Consider the following 18707-nt stretch of genomic DNA (forward strand, 5'->3'; position numbering starts at 1 on the left):
CCACCGTTAACGTCATTACAGCGAAAGAGGGAGGCCCGCGCAAGTCTCAAGCACACCTGCGTAAACAAAGCTAGCTAGCTAACTTTTGACAGAAGTAGAAGAACCAGCATAACAAAACAGAGCAAGGACTGACTTGCCTGGTGAGTGGGGATGCTGTTGTTTAAATCTTTTTTGTTGTTGTTGCTATACCCTGGTGCTGGTCTATTTTTCCTGGAACATTTGCTGACATGTTGTTACTACTGCTGGTTAGCTGTCGTTGACTAGTTGGCTAACGTTAACTGGCTAGCCAAATTAAAGTTTATTGGTCGCGTTGCCGTACACATTAGCAGCTAGTATAGTGGATGCAGCGAAATGCTTGTGTTACTAGCTCCTAACAGTGCACAAAAAATGTCAAACAACTACACAAATAATACAAATAACATCTCCAGACAGTTAGCTAACAACCCCAAATAACACTGACCACGTTTACATGGGCACAGTATTCTGGATAGTAGCTCATATCACGGTCTTATTCTGGATAAGCAGTTTACATGCACCTTTGATATCCCGCTCAAGAGAATATTCCTCCTTTTAAATTCATAAGGATTACATGGAATAGTAACTGATATATGGACACTGACTGTAGGCATATAACCTTTCACATGTAACTTAATATAATATGAACTCTTGGAGAATTATGCATTTCTTAAAATGGTACAACAAATGTTAATTTTGACTCGGGAACAGTAGTGGAGAAAATATTTCTTTAAGCATCTCTTGAGAAAATGCAATTTGTTTGACAATCAGATTAAAACATCACACAACACCCATGATATGTGAAACTGAGCCTACGCAGACTGCAAAAACAACAGTAAACGGGATAAGATGTTTACATGCCACAGTATCCCGTCTAAAATCAGCATATCCCAGGCACCTTATCCGGGTTTGTCATAACTGCAATACAAGCTTTCTGAGGTTATTGTAAACAGGATATGATGTTTAAATGCGTCAACTCAAAAACAGAATACTTGAGTATCCCGTATAATAACGGGATATAGGTGTGTATGTAAACGTGGTCATCGTAATCAAAATGCAATCTATGCGTATTTAAACCAAAAATATATTTCCAAATAATGATATGTAACTTACAGCATTAGATATATTACAGTGCGCCATGACGAGAATCGAGTGTATAAACAGTGTAGCTAACAAAATGCAATGTACATTCTCTGCAGATCCTCTCAAGCTCTGTCATTTTGTATGGGGAGCGTCGCTGCACAGCTATTTTCAGGTCTCTCCAGAGATGTTCGATCGGGTTCAAGTCCGGGCTCTGGCTGGGCCACTCAAGGACATTCAGAGACTTGTCCCGAAGCCACTCCTGCGTTGTCTTGGCTGTGTGCTTAGGGTCGTTGTCCTGTTGGAAGGTGCACCTTGGCCCCAGTCTGAGGTTCTGAGCGCTCTGGAGCAGGTTTTCATCAAGGATCTCTCTGTACTTTGCTCCGTTCATCTTTCCCTCGAGCCTGACTAGTCTCCCAGTCCCTGCCGCTGAAAAACATCCCCACAGCATGATCCTACCACCACCATGCTTCACCGTAGGGATGGTGGCAGGTTTCCTCCAGGCGTGACACTTGGCATTCAGGCCAAAGAGTTCAATCTTGGTTTCATCAGACCAGAGAATCTTGTTTCTCATGGTCTGTGAGTCCTTTAGGTGCCTTTTGGGAAACAAAAGCGGGCTGTCATGTGCCTTTTACTGAGGAGTAAACACAGCCACAACACCGGGACACAGTGCCCTTCGCTCCCACTTGACAAGTACTGCTGTCCGGCAACGGCTTTGGAAGTAGCTACCTAGTAGCCAATATCAGGGTGACAGTCACAGTAAGCACACACATACAACGCATGAAGCAACAGTACACCCATCATCAATACTTTTAATAAAAAATAAACAATCTTCAGTTTTATAACTGAAAATGTAAAATTATTTGTTTAAAACAGTGAAATACGACTCAAGACTCTCACGTTTTATTTGTTTAAAACAGTTAAATAAGTCCAAACTCTCACGTTCGGTAGCTCAAATGTACAGTAGTGGCGTGATAATCAACGAAAGAAAAAAACACAGCTCAATCAAAACCATCTAACCTATAGCAGAGTGCTTTCGTCACACCCACTCCTTTCTTTTCGACACACCCACTCGCCCATACTCTGGTCGCCATATTGAGTTGCAGCTAACCCCTTCTCGCAACGTTGGCTGTGTTTGAGAGTCTGGTAGTGTGTGTATATGGCAAGAGTGTGCAAAGCTGTCGTCAAGGCAAAGGGTGGCTATTTGAAGAATCTGAAATTTGTTTAACACTTTCTTTGGTTACTACATGATTCCATATGTGTTATTTCATAGTTTTGATGTCTTCACTATTATTCTACAATTTGGGGGGGGGGGGGCGCAACTCAATATTAGCAAGGTGTTCCTAATTTTATGTACAATCAGTGTGAGTACAGGAGTATGTGTGTGTATGAGATGTTTGTGTGTGAGTCACCTTGTCTATTACTACAGGAGAGCTACACGCCCACCCAGAGCGAGCTAGCTAACTAACATTACTGTTTGACAGCTAGAGATAACCAAAGATTGATAACTATACTGAACAAAAATATAAACGCAACATGCAACAATTTCAAAGATTTTACTTAGTTAAAGTTCATATAAGGAAATCAGTCAATTGAAATGAATTCATTAGGCCCTAATCTATGGATTTCACATGACTGGGAATACAGATATGCATCTGTTGGTCACAGATACCTTTAAAAAAAAAGGTAGCGGCGTGGATCATTAAACCAGTCAGTATCTGGTGTGACCATCATTTTCCTCATGCAGCGTGACACATCTCCTTCGCATTTTTGATCCAAGATGGCGTAGCAGTGCAGTCGTGTATTCTGTAGTGTGCTCGTGTAAATAGCCTGTTTTTTTTTTTGTTTTTTTTTCTTATATTTCTCAATCTCACTTTTCATCCTTCAACTAAATATACTTTCCTGCAACCCGCCTCACCCAATGTGGAACGGATTCTATTATTTCTTATACCTTTTTATCTAGAACCGGCTGAAGCTGGCTAGTTAACTAGCTACTTGCTATTAGCCACTGTTAGCGGTTTTCACCATTGTCCGTGGCCTGCGCTACCTACCAGCCAGCTCTAGCCTGGACAATTATCGGCCAGTCTGCACAGCGTGCTATCGACCCAGAACATATAGGATTTTCTGCCTGAATCACTGGACCTTTAACACCGGATCATCGCAACTAGCTAGCTGCAACCGAATGGATGTTGTTGTTGGCTAATCACCACTGTCCCGAAGCTAGCACCAGTTAGCCTTGAGCTAGCCTCGAGCCAGGCCCAACTCCCGGCTATTTACCTCTCTGTCAACCGGACGGGACCTCCTAGTGTCGACACGGAGCCCCGCCAATCCATCACGACTGGTATGCTGACGTAATCGTCTGATGTGGTTTCAACAGGCTTCCCGTTGCGACGACCACGAAGATCCATCTGCTAGCCCCGGCCCGCTAGCACACGCAATCAAAAGCCGTGCCTCCTGCTCGCCTGTGCCGTAGCAGCCATCAAACTGCTCCCGGACTCACCTAATGCTGTTCACTGGACCTTATGATCACTCAGCTACACAGCTGATGCCTGCTAGACTGTTCCTTTACACGGTACCCGATCCTGTTTATCTGTCCTGTTTAGCCTCAGCCCAAACTTTCGTAGCCATCACCAGTTGTTGTCTTAGCTCTCTCGAATAACACCTGTGATTGCTTTAAGCCTCTCTGCCATGTCAATATGCCTCACTGTAGAGCCCCAGTCTCGCTCAACCTGCCTCAGATAGCTCCTTTGTCCCACCACCCACACACGCGGAGACCGGCTCAATCGGTGCCTCCAGTGATGCTATCTATTTCATTGTTACCCAACGCTTAGGTTTACCTCCACTGTACTCATATCCTTCCATATCCTTGTCTGTACATAATACCCTGAATCTATTCTACAACACCCGGAAATCTGCCCCTTTTATTCTCTGTACCCAACGCACTAGAAGACCAGTTCTTAAAGCCTTTAGCCGTATCCTTATTCTACTCCTCCTCTGTTCCTCTGGTGATGTAGAGATTAACCCAGACCCTGTAGCCCCCAGTATCACTCCTAGTCCCCAGGCGCTATCATTTGACTTCTGTAACCGTAAAAGCCTTGGTTTCTTGCATGTTAACATCAGAAGCCTCCTCCCTAAGTTTGAGTTATTCACTGCGTTAGCACACTCCGCCAACCCTTATGTTCTAGCAGTGTCTGAATCCTGGCGTAGGAAGGCCACCAAAAACTCTGAAATTTCCATCCCCAACTACAACATTTTCCGTCTAGATAGAACTGCCAAAGGGGGCGGAGTTGCAATCTACTGTAGAGATAGCCTGCAGAGCTCTATCATACTATCCAGGTCTGTGCCCAAACAGTTTGAGCTTCTACTTCTAAAAATCCTCCTTTCCAGAAATAAGTCTCTCACTGTTGCCGCTTGCTACAGACCCCCCTCAGCCCCCAGCTGTGCCCTGGACACCATATGTGAATTGATTATCCCCAATCTATCTCACACAAATTATCAAGGAGCCTACCAGGTACAACCCTAAATCCATAAACATGGGCACCCTCATAAATATAATCCTGACTAATTTACCCTCTAAATACACCTCCGCTGTCTTCAACCAGGATCTCAACGATCACTGCCTCATTGCCTGCGTCCGTAATGGGTCCGCGGTCAAATGACCACCCCTCATCACTGTCAAACGCTCCCTAAAACATTTCAGCGAGCATGCCTTTCTAATTGACCTGGCTCGGGTATCCTGGATGGATATTGACCTCATTCTGTCAGTAGAGGATGCCTGGTTGTTCTTTAAAAGTGCTTTTCTCTCCATCTTAAATAAGCATGCCCCGTTCAAAAAATTCAGAACTAAGAACAGATATAGCCCCTGGTTCACCCCAGACTTGACTGCCCTTGACCAGCACAAAACATCCTGTGGCGTACTGCATTAGCATCGAACAGCCCCCGCGATATGCAACTTTTCAGGGAAGTCAGGAACAAATATACACAATCAGTTAGAAAAGCAAAGGCTAAGCTTTTTCAAACAGAAATTTGCATCCTGTAGCACTAACTCCAAAAGTTTTGGGACACTGTAAAGTCCATGGAGAATAAGAGCACCTCCTCCCAGCTGCCCACTGCACTGAGGCTAGGAAACACTGTCACCACCGATACATCTACGATAATCGAGAATTTCAATAAGCATTTTGCTACGGCTGGCCATGCTTTCCACCTGGTCACCAGCTCTGCACCCTCCGCTGCAACTTGCCCATGCCCCCCCCCCCGCTTCTCCTTCACCCAAATTCAGATAGCTGATGTTCTGAAAGAGCTGCAAAATCTGGACCCCTACAAATCAGCTGGGCTACACAATCTGGACATTTTCTTTCCAAAATTAGCCGCCGAAATTGTAGCAACCCCTGTTACTAGCCTGTTCAACCTCTCTTTCGTATCATCTGAGATCCCCAGAGATTGGAAAGCTGCCACAGTTATCCCCCGCAGACACTCTAGATCCAAACTGTTACAGACCTATATCCATCCTGCCCTGCCTTTCGAAAGTATTTGAAAGCCAAGTTAACAAACAGATCACCGACCATTTCGAATCCCACCGTACCTTCTCCGCTATGCAATCTGGTGTCCGAGCTGGTCATGAGTGCACCTCAGCCAAGCTCAAGGTCCTAAACGTTATTATAACCGCGATCGATAAAAGACAGTACTGTGCAGCCGTCTTCATCGACCTGACCAAGGCTTTCGACTCTGTCAATCACCGCATTCTTATTGGCAGACTAAATAGCCTTGGTTTCTCAAATGACTGCCTCGCCTGGTTCACCAACTACTTCTCAGATGGAGTTCAATGTGTCAAATCGGAAGGCCTGTTGTCTGGACCTCAATTCTCGGGCCGATTCTCTGTGTATATCAATGTGGTCCTCTGTAGCTCAGCTGGTAGAGCACGGCGCCTGTAACGCCAAGGTAGTGGGTTCGATCCCCGGGACCACACGTACACAAAAAAAAATTATGCACGCATGACTGTAAGTCGCTTTGGATAAAAGCGTCTGCTAAATGGCATATTATATAATATTATTATTATATATTATATATATATATATATGTCGCTCTTGCTGCTGGTGACTCTCAGATCCACCTCTACACAGACGACACCATTTTGTATACATCTGGCCCTTCATTGGACACTGTGTTAACAAACCTCCAAACGAGCTTCAATGCCATACAACACTCCTTACCGTAGCCTCCAACTGCTCTTAAACTAAATGCATGCTCTTCAATCGAACGCTGCTTGCACCCGCCCGCCCGACTAGAATCACTACTCTTGGCGGTTCTGACTTAGAATATGTGGACAACTACAAATACCTAGATGTCTGGTTAGACCGTAAACTCTCTTTCCAGACTCACATTAAGCATCTCCAATCCAAGGTTACATCTAGAATCGGCTTCCTATTTTGCAACAAAGCCTCCTTCACTCATGCTGCCAAACATGCCCTCGTAAAACTGACTATCCTACCGATCCTTGACTTCGGCGATTTTACAAAATAGCCTCCAACACTCTACTCAGAAAATTGGATGTAGTCTATCACAGTGCCATCCGTTTTGTCACCAAAGCCCCATATACTACCCACCATTGTGACCTGTACGCTCTCGTTGGCTGGCTCTCACTACATATTCGTCGCCAATCCCACTGGCTCCAGGTCCTCTATAAATCTCTGCTAGGCAAATCCCTGCCTTATCTTAGCTCATTGGTCACCATAGCAACACCCACCCATAGTATGCGTTCCAGCAGGTATATCTCACTTGTCATCCCCAAAGCCAACACCTCCTTTGGCCGCCATTCCTTCCAGTTCTCTGCTGCTAATGACTGGAACGAACTGCAAAAATCTCTGAAGCTGGAGACTCTTATCTCCCTCTCTAACTTTAAGCATCAGCTGTCAGAGCATCTTACCAATCACTGCACCTGTACACAGCCCATTCTGTAATTAGCCCACCCAACTACCTCATCCCCATATTGTTATTTATTTTGCTCATTTGCACCGCAGTATCTCTATTTGCACATCATCTTCTGCACATCTATCACTCAAGTGTTAATACTAAATTGTAATTATTTTGCACTATGGCCTATTTACTGCCTTACCTCCATAACTTACTACATTTGCACAGACTGTATATACATTTTCTATTGTGTTATTGACTGTATGTTTTGTTTTATCCCATGTGTAACTCTGTTGTTGTTGTTTTTATTGCACTGATTTGCTTTATCTTGGCCAGGTCGCAGTTGTAAATGAGAACTTGTTCTCAACTGGACTACCTGGTTAAATAAAGATGAAATAAAATAAATAAATAAATAGAGTTGATCAGGCTGTTGATTGTGGCCTGTGGAATTTTGTCCCACTCCTCTTTAATGGCTGTGCGAAGTTGGTGGATATTGGCGGGAACTGTAACACGCGGTTGTAGACGTCGATCCAGAGCATCCCAAACATGCTCAATGGGTGACATGTCTGGTGAGTATGCAGGCCATGGAAGAACTGGGACATTTCCAGCTTCCAGGAATTGTGTACAGATCCTTGTGACATGGGACCGTGCATTATTACGCTGAAACATGAGGTGATGGATAAATGGCACGACAATGGGCCTCAGGATCCCGTCATGGTATCTCTGTGCATTCAAATTGCCATCGATAAAATGCAATTGTGTTTGTTGTCAGTAGCTTATGCCTGCCCATACCATAACCCACCATGGAGCACTCTGTTCACAACGTTGACCGCTCGCCCCCATACAACGCCATACAAGTGGTCTGCGATTGTGAGGCCGGTTGGACGTACTGCCAAAATTATCTAAAACAACGTTGGAGCCGGCTTATAGTACAGAAATGAACATTCAATTCTCTGGCAACAGCTCAGGTGGACATTCCGTCAGTCAGCATGCCAATTGCACGCTCCCTCAAAACATTAGACATCTGTGGCATTGTGTTGTGACAAAAATGTACATTTTAGTGTGGTCTTTTATTGTCCACAGCACAAGGTACACCTGTGTAATGATCATGCTGTTTAATCAGCTTCTTGATATGCCACACTTGTCAGTTGGATGGATTGTCTTTGCAAAGGAGAAATGCTCACTAACAGGGATGTAAACAAATTTCGGCACAAAATTTGAGAGAAATAAGCTTTGTGCGTATGGAACATTTCTGGGCTCTTATTTCAACTCATGAAACATGGGACCGACACTTTACATGTTGCGTTTATATTTTTGTTCAGTGTATAGTCTGTCAGTTTATAGTGCAAAGAGGCAAATTGGCTTGTCGATGTGTGTGCCCAGGCACTAGCAATTCTTGGTCAACCACATCGTGTGGGGTCCAATGGAATCTCATCCCCTCAAATGCTGCTTATTCAAAATCGTTGTTGACTATTTTCTAGGGCTTTCCTTGCACTATGGCTCGACCACTGGGAGAAAGCCATAAAAGGTTCCTGCAAACCATGATGGTCAATGGGATCATTGATGGTGCCAAGGCAAGGGCTCTCCATCGGCATTGCTGTGAGACACACGGTGGTAAGAACAGCATAGCTGCATACTTCAAACTACTGTTTAATCTTTGTCAGCAAAGTGTCCGTATGGTAAAACCTTAAACTCAAAGGTCTGGTTTTCCAGACACAATAGAGATTCTCTATTGAAAGTGCCTTTCAGTCCAGCACTAGGCTTACTCTACGTCTGAAAAACTGGCCCAAAATGTATTTGTTGAGGGCCACCCGCTCACATTTACTTCTTTTAATACAGCACACTATGCTCATGATAAACTGGATGAATTCGAGGTGATCAATGCCCAGCTGCAGCCTATGTTCATGCAGATCTGAAAAGGGATGTCTGAGGAGGATGGTCTTCAGTTCCATGCTTTGGTCAGTGACACTAATCAAGTTAATTCACAAAGCTCTTTTAGGACTACTGGAACCATCATGAACTGCTCTTATTTTTCCTGTTGACATCTACTCCTGTCCAGGTGAACATGGCTTAAACTGATGTGACCAGGATGTCAACTGATTATGCAGACAACGAGTTGGAATTATTCAGAAAAACTGTGAGTATGCTGTTTTCACTAAATGGTAAATGACTGACAATAAGACTTAAGAATTAAATAACATTTGAAAATCTCAGTAATAACTGGCATATTCTTTTAGATGGTTGTGGACTCTGACAATGGAACCGCCTCTTCCACGGACATTCTCAACTGTGCCGACAGCCTCCAGACGAAGAAGCTAAAGAAAAGAGAAACAGAAGATGTACTTAACAGGCTTGTTCAGGAGAAGTGGCTGAATGAGGTGCAGTCTCTGAAGACACATTCTATGCATGCAGTTATTACTACTTGTGCGCACTCACTTTCTTGTGTCACTGATCGACTTGCAATCTGTGTTCTTCTTTTCTTCAGAAAAATGGTGACTACTCGCTCTCCACTCGATGTATAATGGAGATGGAGCCATACATTCGGATGTTGTACCAAGATCAGGTCAAGGTCTGCCATATCTGTCACAATGTGGCCTTGCAGGTAAAGTGATACAACTTCAATTTAAATGACAGTAAATGAGTTGCATCTAATATATTCTTCCTGTTAGCTAAATCAGACCCGTGTCGAATCTAAATTGAAATTGGTGTAACATCTGCTTTTTGCTAGATTCCCAAACTCACTTTCCTCAATCCTCTGCTCTCTTTTCAAACTTGCTAGAAGGTAGACATAAATGTTTAATGTTGCATGTACAATGTTTTGTTGGATATGCTTCTCATGACATTTTCATGAATGGTGTAGTTGCTACTCAAAATATGTTGACTGAATTTAAAATGGGATTGACACCACTGATATAGCCTGGCTTTTATAGGCAACCATTTGGTTTCATGCTTCAGTTTTATAATAATCTGGTATATTTACCTCTCAGTGCCAGATGTGTGAAAATCCTACATGTGGCATCAAAATCCACACCCCTTGTGTCGCCAGATACTTCAAAGGAAGGACTAATCCACGATGCCCTGCCTGTGAGGACTTCTGGCCACATGAGATCCCAGGTAATAATGTTACACTGCTCAAAGAATTGCAACACAAGTGGTACCATGATAGTCTGTCTATACAATTTATCATAGTTTGTATAAAGGTCTGTGTATACATATTACGTTCATCTGTTTTGACTCAGACTAAACAAATATTTACCTACCTTATCTAGTCATTCATGTTTTAATTTTCCACTTCTCTTCCCTATAGAGCCTCCGTCCTCTCAGAGCGAGAGTCAGTCAGCAGCCAAAGAGAACACGGACCCCACCCCCACTCCTCGGTCTACAGCTCAGACCCGGAGGACCAGGAGGTCATAATCTCACGGATACATGTATAGTTGTCAGAACTTTCAGTACAATGTTTTGCCTTCATTAAAATGTACAGTTAACGCAATGTAATATTTTTCATAATTGTATATCAAATGTTAGTTAGATTATTTCTGGAGAACATCTTTCATTGAATCGGCAGTGGTCTCCCATGAGCTCCACTCTTAACTTGATTATCTTAATTTTATTAAGTTCCTTTCTAGGGGAGCAATTTTGGGAAATGTGGCAACTACTTCAATCATTCTTTCAGGCAGTTTAAATGGAAAGCTGTGTTTACATAATTTGTACCTGTGGTTCATTAGGTTGTTAAATTAGAATAGTACTGCCTTATTTGAATAAATTATGGAAATTACCTCTCATCTGAGTATCTGCAGAAATAATTTGGGAACAATTAAATATGCTAATTTGAAAACGCATACCCTATTAAATTAAATGGGTAACAACTCCATATTTTATATGCAGGAGGAAATAAGTATACATCAACTGCGCCTTCATTTAATTTTGTAATGAGTGAAAGCCAGCGCAAATCATGCAGGTAGCTTGGCATTCAATGTGTGCCACAATCACGTTCAAGTGTTGACAGAATGAACACAACTGGCTTTCCTTTATCATGGACATGAGGAAGGGATACTTTTAATTATGTAAAACAGCCGTAGTATTAGGCCATTTTCCTCTACTCAAGTTAATTGAGTTGAGCAGATTTCCCATAATTCTTGAATGTGAATCGCCTTTGTGTAAGTTATGAACTATGTAAATTGAGACTTGTTTCCAACCTTATTCCTTTCTAAATTATTTTGATCTCTATTTGAATTACCATTGACACTTAAGCATTAATTTGTTTATAGAATGAAGTGTTTTTAAAGCCATTTGGTGGGGGAGGCTCAGAGGGCTGAAGCAATGAAAGGAGAGACATGTTAATGTTTGTTTTAAAAAAGAACAACATTCAGACCTAAGTCACAACATACGTGAGCACAGGACTTTTTACAAGACCACTGCAACAATCTGGATCCCTCATCATGAGTCATGACCACCAGAAGCTCACAGAAAAGCTGAGCTCCAAAGAACGCACGTAATGCCAGTGCTTGACTGGGATGAACAAGACCTCCCCAGGCTGCAACACACACTCTAGGTAGGGAGCCTTCACAAACTCTGGGAATTGCACCACGTCTGGACTCTCCACCTGCATTGAAGAAAGCTTTGTGTTTAAATGGAAAACACTTTACTCATTTCTCCCATTCAAAGTATGCAGCACTAACAGTTTAGGGATTAGGTAGATCAGTTACATGCTAGATTGTTAAAATTATAGACCTGATGCATGTGGAGATTTAAAATGGAATCCTAACCTGACTTGTGTTGTGTAGGAGCTGCGATTGGTGAGGGTAGAGTTTCTCAGTGTCCTTGGGGGAGTACAGACGAATGTACTTTCTCCCAACCACCTGTTACACAATAGGGAAACCATGCAATCACCAAATTATGATTGGCAAAAATACAGTTTCACACATATCTCTGGACAGAGTCTGATCCTACTCACTGGATGTGTGTTGGACTCACCTGAGCCAGGAAGTTCTGTTGAGGATCCTGATGAAGGGGGGACACTACCTCCTGGCCCAAACCAAGCGTTGATCGTGATGTAATCTTCATCTCCCTCACCAAGACAACAGTAGTCAGGGATACGGATGTCGTCTTTCAGCTCGGGGACCTTGGAGAAGAGTACATTGAACAAAATACTGTTTTTGTAACTGAAAAACTTGTACAAATCACATTTAAAGCATACAATACACAAATGGAGGCAAGGATTATAGAAGCCAATATCCAACATTTCCAAAAATACATTGGACAGTAAAATATACATTTGGAACGTCAATCTGAAATTTATATGTTGTATTTTAGTTTTATACTGAACAAAAATATAAAACACAACAATTTCAACGATTTTACTGAGTTACAGTTCATATAAGGAAATCAGTCAATTGAAATAAATTGATTAGGCCCTACTCTATGGATTTCACATGACTGGGCAAGGGCCCACCCACTCAGAATGAGTTTTTCCCCAGAAAAGGGCTTTATTACAGACAGAAATACTCCTCAGTTTCATCAGCTGTCCGAGTGGCTGGTCTCAGACGATCTCGCAGGTGAAGAAGCCGGATGTGGAGGTCCTGGGCTGGTGTGGTTACACGTGATCTGCGGTTGTGAGGCCAGTTGGACATACTGCCAAATTCTCTAAAACAACATTGGAGGTGGCTTCTTTTATTTTTAATCCCAGCCCCTGTCCCCGCAGGAGGCCTTTTAGTAGGCTGCCATTGTAAATAAGAATTTGTTCTTAACTGACTTGCATAGTTAAATAAAGGTTTATATATATATATATATATATATATTTAGTACATTAATGAAAATTCAATTAACTGTCAACAGCTCTGGTGGACATTCCTGCTGTCAGCATGCCAATTGCACGCTCTCTCAAAACTTGAGACACCTGTGGCATTGTGTTGTGTGACAAAACGGCACATTTTAGAGTGGCCCTTTATTGTCCCCAGCACAAGGTGCACCTGTGTAATGATCATGTTGTTTAATCAGCTTCTTGATATGCCACAGGTGGATGGATTATCTTGGCAAAGGAAAAATCCTCACTAACAGGGATGTAAACATATTTCTTCACAGAATTTGAGAGAAATAAGATTTCTGTGCATATGAAACATTTCTGGGATCTTTTACTTCAGCTCATGAATCATGGGACCTTTACATGTTGCTTTTATATTTTTGTTCAGTATATATCAACACTGACATCCTCACCCAAATTTGTTATGTAAAAAACAGGACAGGGCAATGACCAACCTGATCAAATAGCTGGTGCTGAGCAAGATATCCCAAACCTGATGTGTCCTAATGTGAGTGAGAGAGAGCGGGATTAGACATTGAGTGTAAGGCGTCTATCCTTGGGGCAATATTTTTCAAGAGGAAGTACTTACTTTCACAACAATATAGCGATCAATGAATTAATTGACCGTAAGGAGTGTCTGACCATTCCTCATCGGTATATCTAGAGCCCACTTCAACAGGTACAGTCCGACAACCAGCAACAGTTTGCAGGTATTCTATGCTTTGCAAAGGAAGAAAACAAAATCAACAGAGGTGTCTAAGGGACTATGAGAAGGTAAGGGCAAGGGACTAGAAAAGGACACAAAATAAAGAAAAAGGTACCTCCAAGGGTGGTTTTTGAAGGCTGGCCAGTGATCTATGATACCCTCTAACATGACTGGCTTTTGGGGATGTAATCTGTCTTGAAGCTCTCCAATGACAGACAGTGTATCCTTGGTACTGCCAGAGCCTGCTTGACCACAGCCACTGACACAGTCAACCTTAATTTTCTGTTGAGAAGAAAGGAGAATTTAACCATTTTAGCACAAACTAACAACACAGTTTGACTTGAAGAATAAGCAATATGCAAAGGAAGATATCAACATATAAAAGTATCCTAGACCTTAACAAAATTATGAGAAAGAACAAAAGGGATATGACACAGGCTCACAGACTGGTTAGAAAGTAATAGGCCACAACATCATTTACATTTTAGCCATTTAGCAGATGCTGTTATCCAGAGCGACTTACAGTTAGTGAGTGCATACATTATTTTTTTCATACTGGCCCCCCGTGGGAATCGAACCCACAACCCTGGCATTGCAAACGCCATGCTCTACCAACTGAGCTACATCCCTGCCGGCCATTCCCTCCCCTACCCTGGGCCAATTGTGCGCCGCCCCATGGGTCTCCCGGTCGCGGCCGGCTACGACAGAGCCTGGATTCGAACCAGGATCTCTAGTGGCACAGCTAGCACTGCGATGCAGTGCCTTAGACCACTGCGCCACTCGGGAGACTTGTGGAACATATTTTTACATTTACATTTTGGTCATTTAGCAGACGCTCTTATCCAGAGCGACTTACAGTTAGTGAGTGCATACATTTTCATACTGGCCCCCCGTGGGAAACGAACCCACAACCCTGGCGTTGCAAGCACCATGCTCTACAAACTGAGCTACAAGGATCCCAGTATAATTGGAGAGTTCATCAATGAGCTCGACGCCTTGATAAGTTCCTTTCCTGAGGATGGCCCACCCCTCACAGTTCTGGGGGATTTCAACCTCCCTACGTCTACATTTGACTCATTTCTCTCTGCCTCCTTCTTTCCACTCCTCTCCTCTTTTGACCTCACCCTCTCACCGTCCCCCCCTACTCACAAGGCAGGCAATACGCTTGACCTCATCTTTACTAGATGCATCTTTACTAATCTCACTGCAACTCCCCTCCAAGTCTCCGACCACTACTTTGTATCCTTTTCTCTCTCCCTCTCCTCCAACACTACTCACTCTGCCCCTACACAGATGGTAATGCGCCGTCGCAACCTTCGCTCTCTCTCTCCCGCTACTCTCTCCTCTTCCATCCTATCATCTCTTCCCTCTGTTCAATCCTTCTCCCTCCAATCTCCTGATTCTGCCTCCTCAACCCTCCTCTCCTCCCTTTCTGCATCCTTTGACTCTCTATGTCCCCTATCCTCCCGGCCGGCTCGGTCCTCCCCTCCAGCTCCGTGGCTTGATGACTCATTGCGAGCTCACAGAACAGAGCTCCGGGCAGCTGAGCGGAGATGGAAGAAAACTAGACTCCCTGCAGACCTGGCATCTTTTCACTCCCTCCTCTCTACATTTTCTTCATCTGTTTCTGCTGCTAAGGCCACTTTCTACCACTCTAAATTCCAAGCATCCGCCTCTAACCCTAGGAAGCTCTTTGCCACATTCTCCTCCCTGCTGAACCCCCCCCCCCCCCCCCCCCTCCTCCCTCTCTGTGGATGACTTCGTCAACCATTTTGAAAAGAAGGTTGACGACATCCGATCCTCGTTTGTTAAGTCAAATGACACTGCTGGTCCTGCTCACACTGCCCTACCCTATGCTTTGACTTCTTTCTCCCCTCTCTCTCCAGATAAAATCTTGCGACTTGTGATGGCAGGCCGCCCAACAACCTGCCCGCTTGACCCTATCCCCTCCTCTCTTCTCCAGACCATCTCCGGGTGACCTTCTCCCTTACCTCACCTCGCTGATCAACTCATCCTTGACCGCTGGCTATGTCCCTTCCGTCTTCAAGAGAGCGAGAGTTGCACCCCTTCTCAAAAAACCAACACTCGATCCCTCTGATGTCAACAACTACAGACCAGTATCCCTTCTTTCTTTTCTCTCCAAAACTATTGAGCGTGCCGTCTTTAGCCAACTCTCTTGCTATCTCTCTCAGAATGACCTTCTTGATCCAAACCAGTCAGGTTTCAAGACTGGTCATTCAACTGAGACTGCTCTTCTCTGTGTCACAGAGGCTCTCCGCACTGCTAAAGCTAACTCTCTCTCCTCTGCTCTTGTCCTTCTAGACCTGTCTGCTGCCTTTGATACTGTGAACCATCAGATCCTCCTCTCCACCCTCTCCGAGCTGGGCATCTCCCGGCGCGGCTCACTCTTGGATTGCGTCCCTACCTGACCGGTCGCTCCCTACCAAGTGGCGTGGCGAGAAGCTGTCTCCGCACCACGTGCTCTCACCACTGGTGTCCCCCAGGGCTCAGTTCTAGGCCCTCTCCTATTCTCGCTATACACCAAGTCACTTGGCTCTGTCATATCCTCACATGGCCTCTCCTATCATTGCTACGCTGACTGACACACAACTAATCTTCTCCTTTCCCCTTCTGATAACCAGGTGGAGAATCGCATCTCTGCATGTCTGGCAGACATATCAGTATGGATGACGGATCACCACCTCAAGCTGAACCTCGGCAAGACGGAGCTGCTCTTCCTCCCGGGGAAGGACTGCCCGTTCCATGATCTCGCCATCACGGTTGACAACTCCGTTGTGACCTCCTGCCAGAGTGCGAAGAGACTTGGCGTGACCCTGGACAACACCCTGTCGTTCTCCGCTAACATCAAGGCGGTGACCCGATCCTGTAGGTTCATGCTCTACAACATTCGGAGAGTACGACCCTGCCTTACACAGGAAGCGGCACAGGTCCTAATCCAGGCACTTGTCATCTCCCGTCTGGATTACTGCAACTCGCTGTTGGCTGGGCTCTCTGCCTGTGCCATTATACCCCTACAACTCATCCAGAATGCCGCAGCCCGTCTGGTGTTCAACCTTCCCAAGTTCTCTCACGTCACCCCGCTCCTCCGCACACTCCACTGGCTTCCAGTTGAAGCTCGCATCTGCTACAAGACCATGGTGCTTGCCTACGGAGCTGTGAGGGAAACGGCACCTCCGTACCTTCAGGCTCTGATCAGTCCCTACACCCAAACGAGGGCACTGTGTTCATCCACCTCTGGCCTGCTGGCTCCCCTATCTCTGCGGAAGCATAGTTCCCGCTCAGCCCAGTCAAAACTGTTCGCTGCTCTGGCACCCCAATGGTGGAACAAGCTCCCTCACGACGCCAGGACAGCGGAGTCACTCACCACCTTCCGGAGACATTTGAAACCCCACCTCTTTAAGGAATACCTGGGATAGGATAAAGTAATCCTTCTACCCCCCTTTACTCCAACCCCCCAAAAAAAAAAAAAAAATTAGTAAAGTGGTTATCCCACTGGCTATAAGGTGAATGCACCTATTTGTAAGTCGCTCTGGATAAGAGCGTCTGCTAAATGACGTAAATGTAAATGTAATAATATATTAAATCCACCTTGGCACTAACTCCTCCTCTTTAGAGTGCCTCTTCATGACTTCATTTTGCAAGATCCTTACAAAGGTTTGTAAAATATTGTCCATGATGGCTGCCCCCATGAGCATGCCCAAGTCACATGTCCGTATGGCCTCCTCCTGCACCTGGTGAGGCGTCATCATGGCATAGGGCTGCTACTTTGAACAGGCAGCCATATGAATACACACACCTCCACTCCTTGTCCACATCACGCCAGGTTCCTGTGTTGAGCTTCTCCCAGGAAAAGTCCAAGATGATCTGAGCGTTTTGCCTCCATTGACTGCTCCCGGTGTACAGATGCTGCCTGCAAAGTTTCAGCCAGAGGTGGGACAAAGTCATTGTTATGCAAGTCACAAGTAAGTCTCAAGTCTTTGCCCTCGAGTCCCGAGTCAAGTCGAGTCAAAGATGAGGCAAGTCCCAAGTCGAGTCAAAAGTCAAAGCCATCAAGTCTCAAGTCGAGTCCAAAGTCCTACATTTTAGTTTCGAGTCATTTCAAGTCCTCTTAGCAAGCCTTTGCAAGTCATTACAAGTCCTCGTAGCAAGTCTTCTCGAGTCATAAGGCGCAAGTCCAAATCAAGTCACGAGTCATTGATGTTAAAGTCCAAGTCGAGTTGCAAGTCTTTGTACATTTTGTCGAGTCGAGTCTGAAGTCATCAAATTCATGACTCGAGTCTGACTCGAGTCCAAGTCACATGACTCGAGTCCACACCTCTGGTTTCAGCACATCCAACACACTGGACTCAACCTTTTCACTGAAGTCAAGTGGAAATTCTGCCTCTGTCACAGGCAAAGCAGCAGAGATAGCTGACCACAGTTCAGCCATAGACTAGTGCTGTGGAATAGAAAGAACTGTTAGACCCAATCAAAAGGCACAATCAATCTGGTGGGAAAACCACTAATGTTATAACCAAACAGTTAGCTAGATGGGGGCTGCCTACCTGAAAAACCTTTGCTACCTGTTAACTCTAACGAATACACAACAGACTTCTATTAAAACCACTATTTTCCATATCCTTCCTCACGTGTGTCATGACGTCACTGAATTAAATTTGAAGCGACAGAGCTTTTAAGCGAGCGAGACCCTTGAACCGCGAGACCCCCTGAACCTCGAGTCCTGTAAGAGCAATAAAAAAATATCCCTATCCCCAAATATTGTTAGAATGGCTCAGATATCTAATGAAATACTGTATAGCTCTTCCCCAAGCAAACTTCTCATCACTGGGCACGTGTTATCTTTAATAGACCGACAATGAGATTATAACATGTGGACAAATAAATAGTAAATGCTGTAGTAATTTGGATAACGCACAAAACACTGTTAATTACCGTTGTTGCAATGTGTAGACGCTGGTGTTGCGTTAAACGATATCCGTGTAGAAAACGACTACATTATTTATGTTCCTTGTCGACGTGATGATAGGGTTCGATCATGCAATCAGTAATATCACATTATTTTGCACATGAAGCACATTTTTCGTTAAAAAAACAACAACCTTAAGCTAAATATATCTATCATGTCTGCTCCCCTTGCTCCAGTCTGAAGAGGGGACAGTTTGATCTAACCTCCAG

At 44.3% G+C, this 18707-nt stretch overlaps 2 pseudogenes; one reads left to right on the forward strand and one right to left on the reverse strand.

Moving 5' to 3' along the window:
* Window positions 1–43: 43 nt before the first annotated feature.
* On the forward strand, window positions 44–10780 carry LOC121550665 (annotated as a pseudogene).
* Window positions 10781–11338: 558 nt separating this feature from the next.
* LOC121550666 lies at window positions 11339–18504 on the reverse strand (annotated as a pseudogene).
* Between the last annotated feature and the right edge of the window lie 203 nt (window positions 18505–18707).

The sequence above is a fragment of the Coregonus clupeaformis genome, chromosome 35, assembly GCF_020615455.1.
Source record: "Coregonus clupeaformis isolate EN_2021a chromosome 35, ASM2061545v1, whole genome shotgun sequence".
Lineage (NCBI taxonomy): Eukaryota > Metazoa > Chordata > Actinopteri > Salmoniformes > Salmonidae > Coregonus > Coregonus clupeaformis.